Source organism: Acipenser ruthenus, chromosome 7, assembly GCF_902713425.1.
Source record: "Acipenser ruthenus chromosome 7, fAciRut3.2 maternal haplotype, whole genome shotgun sequence".
In the NCBI taxonomy this organism is placed as follows: domain Eukaryota; kingdom Metazoa; phylum Chordata; class Actinopteri; order Acipenseriformes; family Acipenseridae; genus Acipenser; species Acipenser ruthenus.
This window is the reverse complement of record NC_081195.1, coordinates 45,432,210-45,457,792: the sequence shown is the minus strand read 5'-3', so window position 1 is coordinate 45,457,792 and position 25,583 is coordinate 45,432,210. Positions and strand designations below refer to the sequence as shown.

General features: G+C 36.4%; 1 protein-coding gene across 1 annotated transcript in view; it reads right to left on the bottom strand.

Annotated features, from left to right (window-relative positions):
* Window positions 1-19,814, bottom strand: part of LOC117415495 (transcription factor SOX-5-like) — a 253,595-nt gene extending 233,781 nt beyond the window's left edge. The window contains exons 1-2 of the mRNA XM_059027090.1: window positions 19,617-19,814; window positions 19,330-19,464 (exon numbers count right to left, since the gene is read on the bottom strand). The gene's annotated coding sequence lies outside the window, so the exon portion shown is untranslated. The remainder of the gene's footprint in view (window positions 1-19,329; window positions 19,465-19,616) is intronic.
* Between the last annotated feature and the right edge of the window lie 5,769 nt (window positions 19,815-25,583).

Below are 25,583 nucleotides of genomic sequence, written 5' to 3'. Positions count from 1 at the left end.
ACAGATGCCTCTCAGGCAGAAAGCAGGCTCAGTGTGAAATGGGCCAAATGAAGGCCCTGTACCACTCCTGTAACTGGCAGGGGAAGAACAAAAACTAAAAGCTTTTTCACACAAAGAGTCTCCACCACAAACTGCAGGTCTTTGTCAACACTTGTCTTCAGATGGCCAGATCGAATCTCTAACCAAGAGCTGTGGCGAAGAACGCAACAAAAGCCCATCTCTGATACCATCAAGGAGTGCAAATGGAGATGGATTGGACACACCCTGCAGAAAGACCAGCCCAACATCACTCGCCTTGCCCTCGACTGGAACCCTCAAGGTAAACAAAAGAGAGGATGACCAGCCATAACATTTATTCGTGAACAAAGGTGCAGTGTTGTCCAGGTTCGTGCTGGCCTTAAGCAACAGCTCCTGGATTGTGTTTAGTCGTCTAATAATCACAAACAAGCACAGTATTAGACACGACACAAACACTCACGATATTTTTACCCTCCTTTTCCGGTTAGTCCGTAACCATAACAAAGGAACAGAATGCTCGGCCACGTCCCCTTAAGTACCGTCAGTCACGCCCCCTTGGGTAACGAGTGCAATCGCTTTCTCCAATCTGCGATCGCCACATCGCTTCCCGTCTGGGACGATGACTTAGTGTACCGTGGCTCCACCCCCATTTCCAGATGGCCAACTTCCAACTTTCCCTGGAATGAACTGTCAGACCGTCCAGTCCGGGGTACGCTGTTCCTTTTCCACAGCGCCCTCACAGGTCGGGAGGGAGATTTATAACCAAGGTTCATTTTCTCTCTGTCACAGTTGTATATATTCCAACAGCACAGATAACTTGATTTCTCTCAAATATCAATACCAATGCTGAACACAATTGGAGCTGCCATTTAAGTTACCGCAAAAAGAATAAACACTTTGCACTCCTTACAGTTTAATGTATCCTCTTCTTGTTGTAATGCTCATCTGATTCCTTGTAGCTGCTGATTGATCTCAAAACTTGGTCATGTTGGGTTTCAAATTATCCCAATGATTCAGCATCAACAACATGGCTGGGTAATCCATTTCATACCCTCACCGCTCTCTGTGTTAAGAAGTGTTTTCTACTCTCTGTCTATCTCCTCTGGTCCTGTTTTGTATGCTATTTACATTGTTTGTTACCCACAATGGCAACCAATCAACATAGTAGTATAGGAGTATGACTTTTATAGGCAAAAGAATCTCACTGTAGTTCTTTACTTTTAGCATAATATAGCATAATATAATAAGCAATGTAACCCTGCAGCTGTTGGTTTTCTTCACATATTAGGACACAGTAAAACCAAGGGTTAATATGTGACGGATCTCACTGGAACCTTTTGGTCTGACAGGCAAGAATTATACAGTTTGTAAATGATAAAACGTATTCAAAAAAGAACTGTACATAACAAGTACAATAAAAAAAGCTTTCCTGTTACATGAATTGAATGACAAAAGTGTACTGCAACGATATGTTTTAGAATGTCACATCTAGGAGTAAGAAAATTACTATTTTTATTACAACCACCAAAAACAATGCCAAGAAATCAATTGTTCTTAACAACAACACTGTTGTTGCTCCTGTTTATCAGATTTGTCAGTGTGCCACTGGTATTGTTCAGACCTGAAGTGTATGTTAAAACACAGCTAGGCAAAGGTTGGCATGCAGCTACCAACACCAAAAATACGGCACGAAAATCCAATCCACGAGCAGATTGGACTTGAAGCATATGAGGCAGCTTCTGTAAATCAAAGTCAGTACATTAGGTCTATAAACACAACTGCTATCCCTCTGCCTCATTATACGATCCGATACCTTTTTATTTACAAATTAACCTTTGAGTAAAACTATTTCTGGTTGGAAGGAGGAAATCAGAAAATGTATTATTTTTCATTCTGTTGCTAAAGCACAGTACAGCTAAGGCCAAAGATTTTGCATCACCCTATAGAGTTAACTAATTGTGCTTCATACAGTCGAATGAAACCTGTTGAATAATGTTACATTTAACATATTGAATGACATACCACTTTGTAGTTTTCCATATACTCAACGTAAATGACAAAATTAGAAAAATGTGAAATTTCAAAATCTAACATGAAATACTGTACCACTATTATGGCTTCCGGTAGACTTTTGCGATATCATTTTTATTTTCTTTGATTACTTGATGTTAAAGAAAATATCTAAATTATGTTCATATAGTTTTATTTTTAATGATGTCTCATTCCTAAAATTCTAGGTGATGCAAAACTTTTGGCCATAGTTGTACACTATGCTATTGGTAGACACTATCTGGCATTGACGTCAATGACATGCTATAATAGGACACCGAATTTGCAAAGATGTGCGGACACAAGTGCAAAGCTGTAAAAATCTCCAAGTCCTCTTCAGAGCATTTCAAGTAACAAAGAACTCCAAACAAATAACCCTCAACAGTGATATGGAAAAAAAGCTTGTTATTCAATACCAAAATTCAATTGTAAATTAATTTATATTATCCTTTCCACTTTTACAAAATTTTGCAATGAAAAACAAACACACCACTGCTTTTAAAGAGCAATAACACATAGAAGACTAAAGAACAGAGATGGCATTAGTAATGTGAGTGGCAGTTTTCTCACAAAGCTCCACCAATGCACATCTTGACCTGAACAATCATTTCTACCATTCACTTCTGGGTCTAAATGGACAACCAGTTGGGTTGAACAGTGTGGTGTTTTTTTGATGTGTACTTGTGCACTTTAGTACCATAAGAAAGACTTACCATATGGCTAGGTCAAGACCTACCATAAGTTAGATTTATCTTACTGTTATCTGTCCCATATGCAATTGCCATTTTGTCAGATTGCTAAATTGCAGGGGTGATGGTTTGGGGCTTTTGACTTAACAGGTGCTACCTCAGATGATTCTTCATACCATATATAAACACAGGATCAACACAGCAGCTCTTGTAAAAGCTATTTAAAAGTTTTAGACAGCAAAAAGTAAACAAACCAGATTATGTGCACTCACTCATAGTGATCTCTATGGAAAGCCACCTGGGACAAAAATGCGTGCTGCTTTAGAGCAAGCCAGAATCTCATGGGACAGAAAGGCAAGCATGTCATTCTGAAATGCCTCACTTAAACAGTACACAACTTCCTGAAAATGTTGTCTAGTGATTTTAATATAGATGGTACATATTATCAAGGCTCGAAATTAACGTATACTTGGTAGCATTTTGCAACCCCAAACTCTTAATTTGCTGCTAGTTTTTTTATGCAGTATTTTTCTGATACCTTAAGCTGCAGTGTATGACCGACCCTGAGTGAATACGCATATAATTACCAGTATCTTTCATAAAGCGGGAAAGCATTGCTAATAGAGCTTTCTGATAGATGACTGAGGTTTGTACCCTCCATATAGATACAGTGTCTATAGAAAGTCTACACCCCCTTTCAAAATTTTCACCTTTTGTTGTCTTATAGCCTGGAATTAAAATGCACTAAAAAATTTTTTTTTCATTTATCTACACATCCTACCCCACAACTTCCAAGTGAAAAAAATATTCTAGAAATTTGTAGAAAATTCATTAAAAATAAAAACTGAAATATCTTGGTTGGACAAGTGTCCACCCCCCTTGTAATAGCAATCCTAAATTAGCTCAGGTATAACCAATCACCTTCAAAATTACACACCAAATTAAGTGGCCTCCACCTGTGTTAAATTGTAGTGATAAACATGATTTCAGGATAAATTCAACAGTTCCTGTAGGTTCCTTCTGCCAAGGCGCTTTCAAAAGAACTCTGGGACAAAGTTGTTGAAAGGCACAGAACGATTATTAAGAAGTGGAATGTGTATGGCACCACCAAGACCCTGCCTAGATCAGGCCGTCCCTCCAAACGCTCCCCAAGGAACTTGACAGAGCTTGAACAGTTTTGTAAAGAAGAATGGTCAAATATTGCCAAATCTAGGTGTGCAAAGTTGGTAGAGACCTATCCCAACAGACTCACAGCTGTAATTGCTGCCAAAGGTGCTTCCACCAAGTATTAACTCAGGGGGGTGGAGACTTATCCAATTATGATCTTTCAGTTTTGTATTTTTAATATATAATTTTTTTCTCAATAAAAACTTTTTTCCCCTTAACAGTGTGGGGTATGGTGTGTAGATAAGTGGAAAAAAATCCTAATTTAAATGCAAGAAACTCTGAGGCACTGACACAACAAAATGTGAAAAAAGTTCAAGGAGGTGTAGACTTTCTATAGGCACTGTACATGTGAGGCCCACAATGCAAATCGTATTGGACAGTGGAATATAAATACCTACAGTACAGAACAACTTAAATACAATTTCAAGGTATGAAGTTTATTTTATAGACCAAAAGTAAAATTAAATAACTGTTTAAAACATTACGATTTTATAAGATAACAGGCAATGGCCTAACAGGATATTAAGCTTATTCAGTGTCTATAAAATGCTAATTTAATCTGTCATCGAGATTATTTTGTTATAATGTTAACCCTGGTTTCACCCACGCTAAAAATGAACACATAATATAGGTAGATAATTATTACTTTATCAAAATTCTGACTACAAAAAAAACAAAAAAAAACAGGAGCGAATAGCTATAACGTTACCATGATCCAAGTAACATTTTCCTTGTTTTATCAGTACGAATAATAGACGAAATACAATCTTGAGGTGCATTAATTTATCCATCAGTTTTCTTCTTATAATAGACTATCACTACCTTGAGTACTTCTTCTGTTTAACTAGTGAAACATATATATATATATATATATATATATATATATATATATATATATATATATATACATATATATACACACACACACACATATACACACACACACGGCGAACTAATGTCACTGTTTAATAAAACAAACCCAGCGTATTTTTTAAAACTCTGGTTGATATCCCTTATTCTGTTATTACTTCTTAGTTAATTTCTTCAAAATTGTACAGCATTTAAAATGTGGTGAAAAGACAGGGTGCGAGCTGACACATTTATGAACAAACCAGTTAGTGTAACATGTTGCATGAATCTTTTAAATGTAGCAGTACAGTTTTCGTTTCCTTGTTCAGATACAAAAAGGCACAAGTAAACCTTGTGTTATTAGTTTATGAAAACATGTCTATGGCCACTGTTTACTGAAATAAATAGTACATAAAGCTGACACCACATTTTATGGCCATTTCTTCACAGTAAACAGTGGCCATAGGCATGTTTTCATAAACTAATAACACAAGGTTTACTTGTGCCTTTTTGCAGCTGAACAAGGAAACGAAAACTGAAATTTAAACTTTAAACACTTCAAATGAAGGTGATAAAAACACTGTTTTGCTTCTCGTTTATTACATTCCACACAACAGAAAGAAACGGCAATAAAATGTGGTGTCAACTTTATGTACTATTTATTTCGGGATTAAAGAAAAAAATGTTTAACTAATACTACTATTTGGCAACCTTTATTTTGTAGTTAATTCACTGGGGTAAAGTAAGTCCTACACAACTTATTCTTTACTCCTGGGATATTTTTCTATTTTAATGTGTTACATATTGTAAGGTCTTGCTGTAAAATAAAGGCACACACACAGGGGCCACGGCCACGCCCCCTGCCCCTGCTGCTATGCTGTCTCTGCCTGCTTTCTGATCAATATAATGGCTTTTATTACTTTATGAAAAATGAACGGCTATCCAAACAAATATTTAAATTATGAGCAAATATCCTAACATGAAAATCCTGTGTTCATCCCAGCACTAATATATATATATACTACAAAGGTATACAAAGGAGTTCACAGAGGACCATTGTGTGACTTCAGTAGCTCCCTTTTGATACTCTCACAGACACATGGCATGTCCGTGATCAAGCCAATTGTCTCTTTACAACCTGGTGATCAAGAGCAGATACCTGTCTGCCAACGTGAGCCATTTTGATCACTGGTGTAGGTCACTTAATCTGTCACAACTCTATAGATTCACACTGTGCAGCAGGTATTGGACTAAACTAGAAAAATGATGAGAGACGTGCAAGAAGTTGTTAAGCTAAGGAGAGGAAAAAATATATCTAAAGCGTTGGTGATCACAGCTTTAATATCGGAAAATATGGCTGGACCACTCTTAATGAAGAGGTCTTCATTGATATTCCTATCAAAGTAGCAATGTGGTAATTGGCATGTTGTTATAGAGTTATAGACTTCAGAGCATACAACTGTGAAACCCAATCAGGCACTGTAATGATGAGTTTGACATACTGTAGATGTGAGCATTAAAAAAGACCCCAGTGAAGACAGGATAATCACAAAGGCATGTTTTGTTGTCTGGCTCTTATGATGTATTATAATCAAATGGCTATATGATCCCTTAAATATGGAGAAAATTACACAGTGTAAATTAATGAGGTAAATGTAATGATCTGAAATGATCAAAGGCAATTGGTGTTGAACCAGCATAGCCATCAATTAGCAAAAAAACAGACAAGGATACAAAAAAAAATGCCAGAGATAAAAAAAGAAACAGGTTAAGCTACAATTGAATTTTTAACAAATTATTTCATAAAAAGAATCCACACTCTCAGCAGCGGAAACTGTTTGTAAAATCTACATTACACAAAGTATTCTGCAATAGTCAATTATTCGATGATTGCCAAGTGTCCATTAATTATATATATTTCTAACATGCCAGCAATTAAACTTATAGGACATTTTTCAGCAGGTAAACCATTTTTGACCCAAAATAGATTCAATTGCATCATTATTATTATTATGTATTACTACTAGAAGACAACTAAAAAAAGGCACAAAAAAGTATCTCCAGCTCATACACCCCTGTCCTTAAACCACAAACTCACACAATGCTAAAACATTTACAAACCTTTGTAACAATAATGTTCAATTCTTTAGCTGTTATTTGCAAATAAAAAAACTGCAATTCATTTTTTTAACCCCTTCAACTTCAATGACTAGTGTGTTTCCACGCGGAGGTAATATAGCTTACACAGCGCTTCATTGGGCATGCGCCGGTACATCTGACAGTACACACGCAAGTCAAGTTTTTTGGCTCGGAAGTGATGCTTCAGAAGAATGATTTTGGACATTGGCAATGCGGTATTATGCAGTTTGGACGCATACGGATTATTATACAATGACCAAATACATTCGGAACAGCAAAGTGGGATAGTTTATGTTTTATTTTTCATGTAGTGTTGATGTACCCTTTAAATACCATATAATACACATACATTTAGTTCCTTCAGATCTGTAGACTTGTGTAGCCTGTTTGAGTACCGGCAAAATCTAAATAATAATAATTATTAATAATAACTACTAGATAGTTTGTACTGTATGCATGTAACATATCAAATGAAAGACCACCCAATTTCCTTTAATATTATGTAAGTTGCAACAGGATGAGGCATACTATACGTGGTAGAGATGAGAATATATGTATAAAAAATAAATAAAAACATTTTCCCAAAAAAATCATGTTTGGTCACTGCTATATATATATATTGTAATCATGATGGCTAAAAAAAAAAATGCACCATTGAACCTCAATATGAAATGAACATGGGGGAGGGGGGGAAGCTGAGCTTCTAAGCTTTCCAATGATACCGCCCTTTCTGTCTAGCTGCTTCAATGACAGAGCAATAGACTAAAAATGAAACCTAAGTAACAAAAACGCTTATTCACTGCCAAACATGAACTACTTTAGATGTGTAATGGCTGCAGTACTGACCTTAGGTTTAGGTTTTCGGTGTTGGGAGAGGATTATTCATTGTTTTATTAACAATAGTATGATAACCAATCAGAGTGCAGTATCCTGACAGGAACATTTGGAGGTACCTTTGTAAGGACAGTGTACCGCATACACACACTGAATACGTCTTTGGAAAGACACCCGTCTGTACTTTTAAACAAGCCATGAACCAGGTAGGTGGCTTTTACAGTGCCTGAGTAATATGTGCGTAACCTTCGGTGCACTGGTGACCCAAAATGAATGGGCTGAGTTTTAAGAGTTAAAGCGAAAGTCACCGCTTGCAAAACAACATCTAGATAGACCTAATATCATATATTTTTTTTCAAAACTGTTTACTTATACTGCAGTGTACTGAGTTTCTATAATGCTTAAAGATAGCGGTCGAGAATCATGTACGAACGAATAGTCTTGTGGCACTTAAAATATTCAACACTACTTTTTTTAATTTATTTATTTTAACCAGAACTACTCAGAATGCGGCTCATAGTGCTTTCAAGCATTCTAAATTGGGTTAAAAAAAACAGTAGCTTGATGTCTTAAAATATCTGGTACCCGTGCCAACTCCTAATATATATATAATTTTACAACAAGATCTACAGGGCCTATTTTCAAGACTCCCCCCTTGATGTCATATAGAAGAGACAAGAATATAAGAGAATATGTGGTACACAGTGCTATTTGTCCTTCTGGGGAACCTTTGAAAGGCACATATCCCTGTAATAGACCACTATGTAATACCTGTAAATACATTTATTCTGAATCAGAGATTAGAGGAACTAAATCTTCATTCAACATTCATGAACATTTCACATGTACATCTAAAGGAATAGTCTACTGCATTATCTGCAAGAAAGGCAACAAATTGCATATTGGGCAAACTAAAAGGCGTTTAGCAGATCGGTTTGTAGAACACATTAACACCACTGCATTTCCAGTAGCCTATCACTTCAACAGTGATGATCACACTGTTGAAGACATCACAGTCTGTGTGAGCAATCAGTGCTATGGAACAAATGTTGCTCGGAAACAAAAGGAACGAGAGTTTATCTTCAAACTGGGAACTTTGGAATCTCTGTGAATGAACATTCTATTCTAATAATCATGACACCATACAGAATTTTTGTATAATTACAAATCTTGAATAATAACCTGCCCTGCGCTTACTTTTCTTTTTAAACAGCTGAAGCAGGGCTTTTCCTGAAATTCCTGAAAATAAAAGATTTTTTAATCTTTTAAACCTTTTGTGTACAATTTTTTTTAAACTTTAAACACCATAAAATAAACACTTTATTTGTAAACAGTATAATACATACAAAACACAAGATTTCTGAAGATAAAAAGGTTTTAATATACAGGAAAACATACATATATCTACAGTGGCTCGTTGAGACCATCAGGGGGAAAAAAATGTTGAGATCATTTATCTCAGGATCTCGTGAAAACGGAAATCATTACTTCCCTTTTCCTGAGTTAGATAAATGATGTCAGGAAACAGAAGTAATAACTTCAGGTTTCTCGAGATCCTGCGATAAATTATCTGGACTACCACATAGCAGAGGGCGCTATTCCTATTGGAAAAATATTTCTCATTATTTATTTTAAACAACACTCATTATTTCTTTAAAACCTAGATTTACCTTAATTATTTGTCGGGTATCCTTCTGCTGAGAAAAGTCCAGAAAATGTTCATAAAGGATCACACACAAAATGATAGAAAAAAAAAATCTTTATTAAACAATTAACTATTATTTGTGAGAGTTATCTGGACAGTGCCAGATATCTGAATGGAGCAATAATATTACTAAACTGTCCGTGTCTTGGTTTGTTGTTGTTGAAAGATGCTGAGCTGCAGTCGAGCTGACAGGCTGTGATTGGCTGACTCGGCAGTTGCGGGTACAAGATTTGTTGCTTTCATCGGTGCAAGGTATTGATTGGCTGGTTTTGGTGGATAATGAAATACATTTGGAGCAATTGTGTCTTTGTTTAGTATTTGCTGTCCAATACAGCAAGTCAAAATGAAAAAGCCGGAACTTGTGCAGATTGATTTAAGTTTGAGTCACAAGTGATGCTGTGACGTTTCAGCGGGCAACTTCTGTCTGATAGAAGCCAGCTAGGGCTGGTAGCTGATTGGCTGATGGTACTGGATCGTTTTCTAATACTATATCACGCCACTCACTTGCTTGTTGGTGCGAGCGCACAGGAATGTGAACACCTTGAAAGCATGCAGAGATGAACGGTGGGGTGTATTATTGCTGTGTACAAAATAAAACCTTTCAAAATTATTGTTTTCAAAATCCCCCGATCACATTACTTCCGGTGTCTGAATCAATCTTATATGTTGACTTATTTAGTTTACAATAATAGCAAGCAAGCTATACCAATATAAAAGTAAACAAGTAATACTGTAAATAAACTGTGCCAAAATGAAAGTACAGTAGTCCGTCATGAATGCGACTGCGGTGGGACCAGAGTAAGGGCGGATATGTAAAAATTCAGATAAATTAATCGTGTTTTAAATACCATTATACACAGCTGTAACAATTACTATATTCACAGAATTTTTATTGCGAGATTCAGCTTTTATTAGGAAGCTCCCTTTAATCCCTTGTTTAGAAAGATGCAGGGTATTAATGCTTCTGACAGAGTAGCCGTCTGCTGTGTGGGTGCGTGCATTCGCTGCTGAGTGACAGTCAGGAGATCGAGATGGAGGATGAAGTTGATACGCCCCACAGACAAACAGGATTTATTTACATAACCACACACTGAACAGCTCACGTGACACTACCAACAATGGGAGCGCACGAAGCACATTCAACGCAGTGTACGAAAACTTTGGTGGGAGCTACAATCTCTGAACTAATCTCCTCTGTTCAGTAATAAACGAACCCTGGCCACTCACCCGGCTGTCGGTGTTTTCGACTTGCTTACTCACTCTTCGGTATCCAACCCTGGTTCTGGTTCTCTCTCACTCTCACTCTCTCTCTCACACACACACACGTCAGCGAATTTCAGCTTCTTTAGCTCAGTTGGCTTTGGTTTTGCAGCAGCCCTGAGGTGAATAAATGGAACCTTTTTATACCTGATGCCCCGCTGGAACACACCTACCTGCTGATTAGATTCCACATCTGGTAATCACACACAGCAGACAGGCTCTCCCAGGAGAGTCAGGTACTTCATTCATTAATTACAATAAATACACACTATTTACAACATGCATTTACACTAAAAACCCTCTTTGTGCGCAGTGCTCCTGCCCTGCCCCCATGCTGTATACACTTACATTAGTGTTGGGTAATTTACACAGTAGCAAAATGCATAGGTTTATGGAAAAAAATTCAATTGAAAGCACAACTCGCTTTCGCTTTCCTGTAGCCATTTTACATTAGCGCTGTACATGTGGGTGACGTTGCTGAAGAGCTTGATCATGGTGGATAAACGGTAAGGGCAGATATGTGACGGCCAGATACACAACAGATTACTGGACTATATATACACATTTAGATCCCTGGTGGATTCCTGTTGTATCTTCTGTTTTTCGCACACTACTTAACACATATATCTTAGATATTGTTTAAAAATTTATCCTACAAATAAGTCATACTCCCATGGGGAGAAGATCATTTGCCTACCATCGTTGGCTTAGCTTTTATGACACGTACACTACAGTAGTTTAAAACCTATAAATTAGTTATGCACGTCCTTTATCACATTTGCATCGATTAGTAGTGAGAATATATATATATTTTTTATCAGAAATGATTAGTTAAAAACTTTGTCAGCATATTAGCAGGGACTTCATTTTTCCAAAGATACATCCATCAGACTGACCACTTCATGTTAGACAGCACTTACCACCTTTTTATCTCCCTTTTAAATACCAACCATAAGGAATAAGCAGAGTTTTAATCCCTTTGCTTTTATTAAATTGGTGTATATCCTTTTTAAAGGTTACAAATAACTAGCATCTGGGTCCCCGAGCAGCTCACCTGCTAAAGGTATGACTGCGTGGAGTGTAAGGTGCCATGCAGTCAGTGGAGTGCAGATTTGTGTCCTATTTGTCATTCTATACTGGGGAGAAAACCAAAGGTAAAATAAAGGGGTGCACAAAATGTATTTTAAAAAGTATAACCAATACACCTGTCTCAACCTTCCATCAGCACAGGTGTATTTATTCCTCAAGGTCAGGGGTCATATTGCAAGATCGTAAGTTCAAATACGATAAGTCTTTCGATTAGTTATCACCTGTTTCTATATTCCAGTAGAATCATAATTGGTGTTGTGTTTCAATACGACAGGCATGCTAGCAATACCCCCATTCTACATGTTATATATCTGCAAACACATGAACCACGCAACACAAGGGAAACATGTATTTTGAATGGTCTTGAAAATCACTTTTGTGTAATCATTAGTCATATAAGAGACAGAAAGCATAGGTTTAAATGACCCCATTTTCTATCTACCCCACTGTGTGTGTAATTGTATTATTCCCTTGTAATTTACAGGTTTGGAACTGCTCCGTAAACACAGCATTGTGTTACAGACTAATAAAGAATGATTTAATGAGGCTAATTTAATATTTGACTGAGTAATGATGAAATTGTTTAGAACACATGCAACACATTTAAAAAACAAACTATAATGAGCCTAATTATTAAGGGACATTGGGGGACATGTATCAAGTGTTTGCGACGCCATTAGGCCATAGCACCAAGTTTACGCCGGCCTTAAAATGGCCCCGTACGTATCATGACACTTTTGGCAAGTTAAGGCCGTGTTAGCACCGCCAAAATGCGCTCCGCCGTACAATGTGATCCGCCGCTCATTAGCCATGCACTTTAAGGTGTGTTTTAAATATATGCATGGGCAAATTGTAGGTGGGGCTCATTTGTAAATGAAGTATGTGATATTAAAATGAGATTTATGAAGCGGCAGAACAGCAGCACCGGCCCTAAAAGGGTTCATAAATAAGACCGATTTCACATTGGTCTTATTTGGGTGTTAAGAAAAAGCCAGAAAGCAGCTGATAGGAAAGAGCATTATGGCAGCAGTCATATAGGGGCCCAGAAAATTCATTGTATTTTTAAAAGAAATTCACGAATAACAATAAAATAAATAAATAAATAATTAAATAAAAAACAAATTTCACTGAGTTGCCTAAAATGTGTTATCATTGATAGTTCATGAAGAACATCAACATTTTAACATGTAGCCTAGCAACTGAGTCAACTCTTTAAAAATGTACATTGATACTCAATTCGCTTCTGAAACAATCTTTACAAATTTAACAAACTTCTGCTGCTGCTGCAAAAAAAAGCAACAAGCAGACAAAATAGATTTAAAAAAAATACCTTGAAAGACAGATTCAGCAACAATTCTGAGTTTTGTAAACCTTTAAAACGTATGTTGACACATCGATTAAAATGACCATTTAAGGAGCCTAGTTTGCTGCCTCTAATCCCAAAATATTACACACGGGAGAAACGTTAACTGCAAACCTGAAATGACAAAACCAAAGCTTTTGTGTTTTTCTTTATACACACTGTACATATCTAGAAATGTCATTGTACAGTATGAGGAATTCACCAGTCATGAAGCCGGTATTTGTTTGACCCCGTTGTCGTAGTAACCAAATGCATGGCATTGAGCCGGACCGTGTACAGCTACTGTAGCGCTGCTTCTACTTGATAAAAGTATGAAATCAACAGGGGAAGTGAAGAGTGCAGTAATGTAAAATAACTGTAAAGAAAATAAAATGCATATTTTTCACGGTAAGTAGTCAAATGCACGATTTCCATGAAAATCCACGATAATGTGAATTTTCAGGGGCATTTCTTACAATGGAGAGTACTGGCTCCTAACCTTCCTGAACAAATCAGCAACAGAGGGAGAGTGCTGAGAAGACGGGAGAGTATTTAGGGTCTGCATTACCCTTTTTGATCTCCCTGGGGATGAAATTATAGCTCAATACCAGCTATTTCATTATGTACAATTGTTTGTATTGGTCGTATAATAAACTTGGTTCATTATATCCTTTTCATTATGTATATTTGGTTTTATCTGTCGTATAATAATAACATAATATAAAGTCAAGACACTTGCCTCTCCAAATTACCTACCTATTGTTCAATTGAGGTAGCCGATTTGGAGATGAGGCGCTATTTTACTTCTGTACTTATTTAATCTGTGCTACCGTAGCCCATTTTGAGGGTTTCAGAACACCGGCACAGCGGATTTTTCACATGTAAATGTGCCAGTTTACATCGTGCCTCATTAAAGTTGGGCCAGTTAATAGATTCAGGATGGGGTAAAATTTATGCCGTGGCAGAGCGCTACTTTACACTGTGCCAATTTAGCACTGCGTCTGTCTGTCTTGATACATGTCCCCCATGGTGGGCTGTGTTAGAAGACAATGCGGATAGGAAATAATAGTATCTGCCTAAACAGCAACAAAATGAAAGCATTATAGTATACCACAAATCAAGTGTTAGCAATGGCCAAAAGTGCAACATAGAAATATCCACCAAATAAATGAAGGGTGTTAGAAGTTACAATTCTGAATTATTTAACAAATGGAATGAGATATTCAAGAAACAGTTTAAACTGTTGAGTGAAACACATACTGCACTGTATGTACAACATTGAGGTTTGGATGAGAACTGAGTACAGAATGTTTCAAATTTATGATTGCATTAAGCAGGGGGCTGAGAGGGTAAAAAAAACTAACAAAAAAATCAGTACAATCCACATTCAATAGCAGTAGGAAGAAAGGCAGTCCACTCTGATTCAAAGTTGGAGCTGTACTACAGCAGCTTTTATTCATGTTATTATTATTATTATTTATTTCTAAGCAGACGCCCTTATCCAGGGCGACTTACAATCGTAAGCAAATACATTTCAAGTGTTAGGTAGGTAAGTAAATGAAAACTGAAAAAGTCATTGTTCTCGTACTATTAGACCCACCTCAGTTATTTTTTTTTCCCCCAGGACGCTTGGTGAGACTTGGAGTGAGGCAGGGACAGCACATTCCTAATTTCAAAGCACTTTGTTATAACAGTTTTTTTTCTAATATAGAGCTACTTTACCCTGGCTCTAAACGACATTACATCCTATTAAAATCACCTTTGGTACAGCACACGTAGGACTTGGTCTCCATGTGGCATGCATTTAAACAGAAACTACTGTGCAGTTAATGAAAGGCTAAAGGCAGCTACACACCAGATGCGATGTCACAAGCGAAAATGGGAAGCGATGCGACAAAATGAATAGAACACTTTTGCTAAGTCTCTTTCACACCACAGGCGACACCACAGGCGACACCACAGGCGACGCGGGGGCCGCACCAGGGCGACAATGGAGTGACGCGTATAAATAGGATTGAATCCTATTTTTTGCAATTTCTTCGCACGACATCTAGGGAATTAAAGAGTCAGAGAACAGCTTCAATGTACGGTGTCCACCAGGGTGAAGCAGTATCCAAAATGATGGAGGAAAAATAATACTTGCCATTGAAAAATACCCAGAGCTTTATGACAAAGATCATCGCAATTATAAAGATACAGTGATAAAATATAATATATGGGTCCATTTCAAAGGAACTGGGTAAGCCTGGTATGTATAATGCATTGCCATATATCCACATCATGTGTAACCAATCGCCTTGAAAATCACACACCAAGTTAAGTGGCCTCCACCGGTGTTAAATTGTAGTGATTCACATTATTTCAGGATAAATTCAGCAGTTCCTGTAGGTTCCCTCTGCTGGGTAGTACATTTCAAAGCAAAGACTCAACCATTATTATTATTATTATTATTTGGTTATTTAGCAGACGCCTTTATCCAAGGCGACTTACAGAGACTAGGGACAAGGAGATTAAGTGACTTGCTCAGGGTCACACAATGAGTCAGTGGCTGAGGTGGGATTTGAACAGGATACCTTCTGGTTACAAGCCCTTTTTTTAACCATTGGACCACACAGCCTCCATGAGCACCAAGGAGCTTTCAAAAGAACTCTGGGACAAAGTTGTTGAAAGGCACAGATCAGGGGATGGGTATAAAAAAATATCAAAGGCCTTGAATATCCCTTGGAGCACGGTCAAGACGATTATTAAGAAGTGGAAAGTGTATGGCAATCAGGAGATTCTGTAGCCATGTGGCAAAAAGTTTTGTGGTCTGACGAAACTAAAATTGAACTTTTTGGCCTAAATTCAAAGCGTTATGTTTGGCACAAACCCAACACAGCGCATCACCCAAAGAACACCATCCCTACTGTGAAGCATGGTGGTGGCAGCATCATGTTATGGGGATGTTTCTCATCGGCAGGGACTGGGGCACTTGCCAGGATAGAAGGGAAAATGAATGGAGCAAAGTACTGAAAAGTCCTTGAAGAAAACCTGCTGCCCTCTGCAAGAAAGCTGAAACTGAGACGGAAGTTCACCTTTCAGCATGACAATGACCCAAAGCACACAGCCAAATCTACACTGGAGTGGCTAAGGAACAAAAAGGTAAATGTCCTTGAGTGGCCCAGTCAGAGCCCTGACCTAAATCCAATCGAAAATGTGTGGCATTACTTGAAGACTGCTGTCTATCCAAACGCTCCCCAAGGAACTTGACAGAGCTTGAACAGTTTTGTAAAGAAGAATGGTCAAATATTGCCAAATCTAGGTGTGCAAAGTTGGTAGAGACCTATCCCAACAGACTCACAGCTGTAATTGCTGCCAAAGGTGCTTCCACCAAGTATTAACTCAGGGGGGTGGAGACTTATCCAATTATGATCTTTCAGTTTTGTATTTTTAATATATAATCTTTTTCTCAATAAAAACTTTTTTCCCCTTAACAGTGTGGGGTATGGTGTGTAGATAATGGAAAAAATCCTCATTTAAATGCATGAAACTCTGAGGCACTGACACAACAACATGTGAATACAGTTCAAGAGGGTGTAGACTTTCTATAGGCACTTTAATCCTATTCCACACTGACGCAACATCAAATACAAATACTACAGATTAAAGTACAGTAATGCCAAAAATGCCATATAGTACTAAAATGTTATTTAGTATTACATGTTTTCTGGCAATATTTTATACTGTGGTATTTTGTCAGTTGGGTGAACAGTACATACGTTGCATACATAAAAGCCTCGCTCTTTATTTCAATTTGTTAACAATCATTGGCTTACGTGGAGTTACTGAAATCCTTAAAAAAAAACAACTCTGGCCTCACACTTCTACATTATTGTAAGCCTGCTTTAGCTTTCAGGAAAGATGAGACAATGTTAGGACAAGCCTCTTAAATCCATTAGATTTATAATTCATACATTTTGGCAAATACTATCAAGCAGTGTCAAAATTCACAAAGCATTTTTAGCCTGCAAGCATATTGTGGGTGTTGCTTTCAGCTTCTATTAAACACGCACAGCAAGAATAATGCTGTAGAATTGAAACTATGACCCAACAAGTGGCCACATGCATGGAATTTGTTTACAGGTTCCTGTCCTGCGATCAACACCCACTTTAATTTGCCCGAAGAGTACAAGCTGTAAACACTAGCTGAATCAAAGTTGCACTCCAGAAACTTTCCAAAAGCTGGTATCTATTGATGCTTTCATCAGAATAAATACCCTGGATAAAGCCTTCTTCTGCTGTTTAGATGTAAACATTTTCTAACAAATGTGCATATTTGGAGATAATGAAAAGCCAAACATGCTCGGCAGAAGACATTATAGCAGGAATTTGTAACTCTTGCATGTGACTTCAGAGGCATTTGAGCAGCCCAACCGGATGGATTTTAACTGTGATACTTATCCATGTGTGCAGTGTGTTCTTCCCACAGGATGTGATACATTGTGCTTTTTATGCGATTTCCTCATGAAATTAAAGAAAGCGATGATCTTTTTTAAAAAATATTATTCCAGAGGAATAACAAAATGCTATGGCTATGCTGGAACTATAAGAATATGTTGTAAGGTGGATGTTACTGTTTTTAGTTTGAATTTGAACTTGAAAAAAGTATACCTACCCTGTTGTGAAATTAATAAATTAACATAAATTAGTCAAAACTAACTAATTATATAATCTTCTGCCCTATTCCTTTTGATATTCTTATTCCCAAATACATGGCATTTTATACTGTATTATTAGCAACAAAACAAAAGTCAGAACTTGACAAAGCCATTTAATTGACTATATATATATATATATATATATATATATATATATATATATATATATATATATATATATATATATATTAATGAAACATTAATGAAAAGAAGATCATAAAACAGTAAATGGCATGAAAAGGACCATTCAATAGAACGCATTGTTTGAAATCTGAATTACACCAGAATTGTAATCAACTGTATATAATATGCATTATACAATAATATAATGAGCAAAATATATTGCACACTATTTATAATAGCATTCATTTGTCTTTGATTCCTAAGAGAAAAAGTCACCTGATCTTAGCTGTCACAGTGTTTTCCCAAATCATTCAGCATGTTTAAACACGCACTATTCTGTACAAGCGCATTGTTGTATTGTTACTGTTATTTGCTTTTAAATGGGACTCAGCTTTTTCCCTAGGTAAAGTTGCATTGACTTATCATAAGCAAACATGTGACTAGAGTACAGTATGTGTTAGGAAAGATTTTTCAACAGTTTATTATGTGTTTATTAGATTACTATTTTCCAAGCGTTTTAAATTAAACAATAAAAGTTAACTTAAACAGTAACCTAGCCATGGGAACATACGATTGGGATAAATAACTTTGTTCAGAGATAGACAGTGAGTTTGACAGTGCACATGTGCGTGTTTATAACGTCAATCACCTCGTCTTCGTCAAACTAGGTATACAATAAACGTGATATATAATCAAATCTAGAATTCATCTTCTTGTTTCAAACAACATTGCAGCACATTGAAACATTTTCAAATAAAATGTGATAATGTATAAAAATGCATTTTGCTGTGCCTGTGGTTTGTTTTATTTGCGTGCAAATTCACTTCAGCAACAGATACTAATAGAAGCAATTAAGCTCTTTCGTAAACAAAGTCTAAATAATTATTTTACAGTACCGGATACAGAACAGTAATCACGCAAGGTAAATGTTTGTTTAAACAATGCGCACTTGAGTACGTATTTATAGGACTCCCTGTCATGCTAATTCATAATAGCACATGCCAAGCATACATCGTAATGAGAGAAAGTGCTTGTGCTACATCTACATATAAAAAATCATGCAACTTTTATCGCTGTAGTCCCTCATTAAAGACGTCTGCCTTTCAAATACATATTGTCATGTCATAAAATAGCTCCGCCATCCCTTTGAAGCCACTGATTTTTTGGCAGGGTTCTGAAAATCCCAGATGGGTAGAGTTCAGAATCTGACAAGAAGCTTCGTTTGCAAAGGTACACTACTGGCTGACACTGCAGAATAAGTCTCAGTCATTTTTGCAGTATAGCAGAGTGAACATGTTCACGTAAACTTACGTTTTATTTGTATAATTATTTCACTAATGACAAGTTAAAATGTTTTCAGACACTTACCTTGTCTCATCCACGTGGTGCATAGGAAAACAATCAATACAAACGAGAGAAAAGATCGGCTGTGTTTGTTTTTAGTTTTTTTTTTTCTGTCGCTCTCAAGGACGAGGTGAAATCCCTTTGCTGGTCATCAGGCGGCTTCAGAGACAAACAACAATGTGAGAGCAAATAAAAGGCAAAGCGACTGGAAACAATGGAGGAGGAGAGAATAATAATAATAATAATAATAATAATAATAATAATAATAATAATAATAATAATAATAATAAGACATTCTGGAGACCATTTACCTTAGCACGCAGTCTCCAGACTTAATTTAGTTCTCTTTCAATCCTCTACCCTGTCCCTTTCTTGAACCCTCGTGTGTGCACCGAGTTTAAAGATTAGTTTTCTTGTTAATAATGACACGGTTCTGTAATGACATGTGTACAAAAGGCAACTGCAATAGCATGCCACAGTGCTCAGTTAAACAAGGTCCATTTCTGTTTCAGAGTTCACAGTCAGATCTCCTCGATTCGCTATAGAATCTCGTCTTAGTTAAGAGCCCTGTAGTCTGTACCAGAACATCAGAGACTTTTCTCAGTTTATGACAAGCGCAGGAGAAAAAAAAAGTGACTGATAAATAAGTAGTGGGACCAAGGGTCAGTCCTTAAAGTCCAATGGGGACCACTTGATTATTCATTTGTCATCGTCCTTAGATGCTATCGAACGTCTCTTAAAATACCCCCTCATAATCTATAAGGGGTTCAAAGAGGCAATTACGTATTGTATTTACACATGTCTATAAAATACAAAGTTTTTAATGTCAAGTGCAATGACCGTTCTGTCAGTCCAGATTCATATTTCCTTATCAATTTTTTAACTCCTTAAATTAATTACGCGGTAAGGTAACTGTGATTTGACTATTAAGAATATTAAGCATTTAAACAGCTTATAGAATTAACGTAATCACTTGACATATATACAATATGGTCACAGCTGTTGAATTTCCAGAAATATCAATGGAAAGTATTTACTGTATCCCCTGTTCCTGATCCCTATCGTTCTACTTCATATTAGCTGATTGCTGGAGAAGGTAGACCGAACACGACTTAGCCTGATTTTCTATCTCTCAAAATAGATTTCCTGTTTCTTTTTCTTCGTTCTCTTGTGTAATATTGACACTTTGAAACAGTCTAGTCCTGTGGTAAGTTTTTTTTTGTTTGTTTTTTTGTTTTTTTGTACTTAGATGAATTACTGTTTTCTTACAAGGGTCAATGGAAAAACTGCGGTAGGACATTGCCCTCCCTCAGGAGTACGGGTTGTTGAACACCCTAAAAAAGCATGTGTAGTTGTTTAACTATGCATCGCATTGTGTTAAAACACACACACACACACACACAAACAATAAGCGAAACATTTTAACATGCTTCTGTCTCTAAAGCCTTAACAGTTTATTTCCAGTAGGGAAAAATAACTTTTTTAACCAGCTAGGAACACAATTCAACACTGTGCATTATACAGACGTTAACCAGGACTCTAGTCTATTTGAAAACGTATATTTGTATGCAGTATTTACTACAGCATAACAAAAGAAACATATATATTAAAGAGCAATATGTGCGTGAAATATCTATCTTAAGTAATGTATTCTTCTTGTTGTTTAGATTATATTTTGGATCTTTTCTGTTTCAGTAAAATTAAGACGTTTAAGGCACCTCTGTAGCTGTCAGAATGATGTCTAAACCCCAAGTACATCTAATACAACAGAATGTAGCCAGCCTGTCCCCCTGCAACACTGCCTCCAGCGGATGTGAGAAATAACACACCACACACTCATGTATTTCCTATGCCTGTACTTCCTATACTGCTACTTGTGTTTCCTTACAAGTTAATGGTTACACTCTGGTGTACCAGTTATCATGGTTAGACATGAATGTGAGACCTTTACTGAGGCCACAGGGGTCTCCACGATTTGGAGGTAGTGAAAATAAAAATTCTGTTTTTAAAAAAGTGCTATGTGGCGGGAGCATGGCTGAGTTTATGTTCACACCTTTGCTGAAGTGTGCTGTAGTTGATAGATGATACAAGTTTTATGACATCCTCTTTTGACTGGTTTTGAGTTGTACCAGCTGCATATATGTTTATCTTGTGAAAGAATGAGCTAAAAATACATGTTATTATTGTTCAATACCATTTATATATATATATATATATATATATATATATATATATATATATATATATATATATATATATATTCAAATACAGATCTGATAGAATCTGCAACCATGACCTTACAGACACATAATCATAATAAAATCTGCACTCTGCCAAAAAAATGTCGAGCATGACCTACTTCAATTTAACAGATTTCTTTGAAAAGAAAAAAGGAACCAAGTCCAAAATAAACTAGACAATTAAGCTCTCTTTATTTATCCACAGAACTGGGATTTCTTGCCTGTTCCAGAGGGGCCATTCTCTTAAGCGGATGAGGGAGCAGGTGAGTTTCCGTGACCATGCACATCTCTACCTCTTTATTTTATTCATTTTGTGATGTAGACCGCTGTCCATCGAGCTATAAAACTTAACAATTAGTGACTTAAAAAAATAAATAAATAAACTATGTCTACACAAGCCCTAACACATATGTAATCTTACCACTCCTAAAGGTGGAATCCTTCATTCTTTGCATAACAATTACTATCATTTCCATTTATTATACAAGCAATGGGAAGAATTAAAGTACAGTATTAAAAAAGGCTGACGTTGCTTCAAACAAAAAGTGCTTGATCTGCCCTCTAGTGTCAAGAGGATGCTAAGACAGCATCTCTTCAGGTATTATTATTATTTGTTTATTTCGCAGACGCCTTTATCCAAGGCGACTTACAGAGACTAGGGTGTGTCACTCACAATTACGTCTCACCCGAAAGATGGAGCACAAGTCTTGGAGTTAAACAAAGTGCAATGAAGGAAATGTAGTTCAGGCAGTGCATCCTGTTCAACTTAAACACAAACATTGTTAAACTGTGCCACACTGTGTCGTTCATTTAAGAGGATCCTCTAGGTTTCAATCAAAATCTTTAAATATGTAACAAAATATCCCTTTGTTTTCATTTATTAATTTAAATGAATAAATAAACTCCATTAACATTGTCTTATTTGTGTTCTTTTATGTTGAGAAATGGGGAAAAAATGGTCTGAGGCATAGAATGCCAAACTGAATTACTTTTTCATTTTAAGTTTAAGAACTGTTTGAGGTGACTGAACCAGGTAAGAAAGGGCTGATTAACATATACAATATTCAATTATTGTTTGACCAGGATGAGAACCCATTGAGATGTACATCTCGTTTGCAAGGGGGTCCTAGAAATGGCAACTGTTAACATTACAACATAAGACATTCTTAAATAACAAACTAAATAATGCCCTTCCCATTTATTAGAAATGCATATATAAATACCGATGTGGAATTCATGTCATACCATTTATGAGAACCTCCTTTACCACTCATTATTATGTGCTGCCATGTAAATAGTGAAGATTTTTATGTTATTATAAATACTTTTTTTAACACTGTACCCCCAGTGGAGGTAGGGGAAGGTTAATGGTTACAATCTGGTGTTACAGCTGTATTTATAGATAAGACATGTTTCACAGAGCTCTATTTAGATCACATGGATGCTTTAAACCCCAGGTTTAATGATTGGAACAGAAAATGATGCATACAGATTCTAAACCCATCCCTTAAAAATATGGGCAAAACTGCATTTTTTTTGCTATTTTCAGATTAAGTGAAAAAATGAATGCCCAAAGGGAAATGCATAACATGGTAAAGGACAAACCTGATCTCTGATAAGCAGGGAGATATGAAGAGGCTAATGGGCACTTTTGCCTTTCTTGAATTAACATGCGTTTCAAACAGTAACATGTAAAGCAAAAAAGGCAAAAGTGGTACTTCCTGTTTACAAAATCCTTAGATCAGCAAGGCAGCCTCTATAAGGAGCAGTCTGTTTCTTGTTATACACACATGTTTTCAAAACGATATTGTGCTACTGCAATTTTCTTTATATTAACATTACAAAGAGATAATAAGCAGAGCAATGCTGCAGCACGGTTGTTTTCAGTGGCATAGAAACAATCCTTTACAGACCAGGAAACTCCAATGTGATCATTAACCTCAAGCAAAAATCCAAATAGTAACATTTTGACAGCACATAGTGAGACAAAATCAAAGTGACCACAAATGCAAAAAGCACGACACTGAAAAAGAAAAACAGGATTTTTTTTTTTTCAGTTTTCCAAAAGCAGCTTATTAGCAGTTTCACCCTATTAGCAGGTAAGGGACAAACTATAAGATGAATACTTTAGTTATGATAAAATGCCTATTTTATACCTTTGCCGAGCTCTTTAATGTCTGATTGGTTTGAGCATCAGGAATGTACCAGTATTTCTGTTTCAACCCTGACTGGAGCCTTTATTATAAGGAAGTTGTCTCTGAAGTTTCAGAAATGAGGGGTGAATTATATCGTTGAACCCCTGACAGTTCATCTGTCAATCTGCAGGTACATGTATTAGGTACATTGATTATAAAGAACATGATCACAGTGAGAACTTTATGGAGACATAAATCCCACCTAAGCAGACAAGATGCACTTACATTAGTAACTTCTATCACCCTTCCTCAGTCTGAGTAATGGCATGTGGTTTATCACACCTCTCCTGTAACACAAGTCAAATACAATGACAGGTGCACTTTACTATAGAATGTCTTGATACCTTTAAGTGATACTTGGAACAATTTTGAGTATTATTTTGGAATTTACCATGGGCTACACACAAATTGTGATACTACAAAAGTCATTTTTTTACCTTGTTTATTTATACATTTTTACAAATCATGTAAATTTTGTTTTTAAAAAAACAACAACTGACTTAACAGTCTTAGCTTCTGTTAACTGACCCATAAAATATTACACAAAGGAGTGGTTATGATTTTTATGTTTATTTAGCAGATGCCTTTATCCAAGGCGACTTACAGAGACAAGGGTGTGTGAACTATGCATCAGCTGCAGAGTTACTTACAACTACATCTCACGTGAAAGACAGAGCACAAGGAGGTTAAGTGACTTGCTCAGGGTCACACAATGCGTCAGTGGTTGAGGTGGGATTTGAACCAGGCACCGTCTGGTTACAAGCTCTTTTCTTTAACCACTGGACCACACAGCCTGATTTAATCTTCACTGGCTTAAACAACATTTTACTAACATGACCTGCTACTGGGTGTGGTAAGTTTAAACTAGCTTAGTGAATTGTTTTGCTTTTACGATTAGGACACTACTTAAAACTACTGAAATGTAACCAATTTAAATATGATCAACTAAATACAGGACAAAGTAGGCTACAGTTCTTCCTTGTCCCACATTAACTTGCTGGCTATCCATCATTGACAGCGATGTCATCCTTAAAATAGTACCATTTAACTCATACACTAGGGGTTATTTCGAAAACTTGGTAGGTGATTTACTGCATTTAACATTTTCTAAAATATAAATTGTACCATTGTGAATCACATTTTTAGTTCCAGAGCTTTATATACAGAAATTTTCCAAACTGTCAATCTCAACTGTGTGTGCGGAAATATCAAATATATAGGGGACTGCTCTAACCTTGAAAAGATACCACACGTGGTTTTAAAGCTGAAACTCCATGTTCTAACTGAACCATTATTGTAGAGCATTTGCATGTGGTTCGCTAATCAAGTGTCATCTCAGATTAAATGGGCAAAGTCATTAATTTGCTGCATTCATAATTTGTTGTCAATTTCATTTATTCAGTGTCGGCCAATATGTGACTCCTGGGGAAAATGTACAGTACACATTTACTCTGTCTAAAGAATATGTCTATTTTAAAGATTTATAATTCTGAATTATTTAGATACTTTAGAAAAAAACGGCACATTTTCACAGAATTAAAGCCTTAACACTGACAGGCAGTGACTTACATTCCCTGCTTTTGGAAAAATATACGAGTGTTTTTAGAAATAAAATCATCTTGGCAATTAGATAAGTTTCATGTATATTTTTGTGTTGTGTTGCATCCTGTTCAAATGTTTGAGTTAAAAGACATGAAGCACATATTTTTAGATGTGAAAATTAACAAAGCAGTGCTCTCAGAAGAAATTAGAAAAACTCATCTCAAGGGGAGAAATATAAAATGTATTTACTCGGAGAACCAGACATAGCAAGGCATTTCAAGGAGGAACTACACAGTAAGAA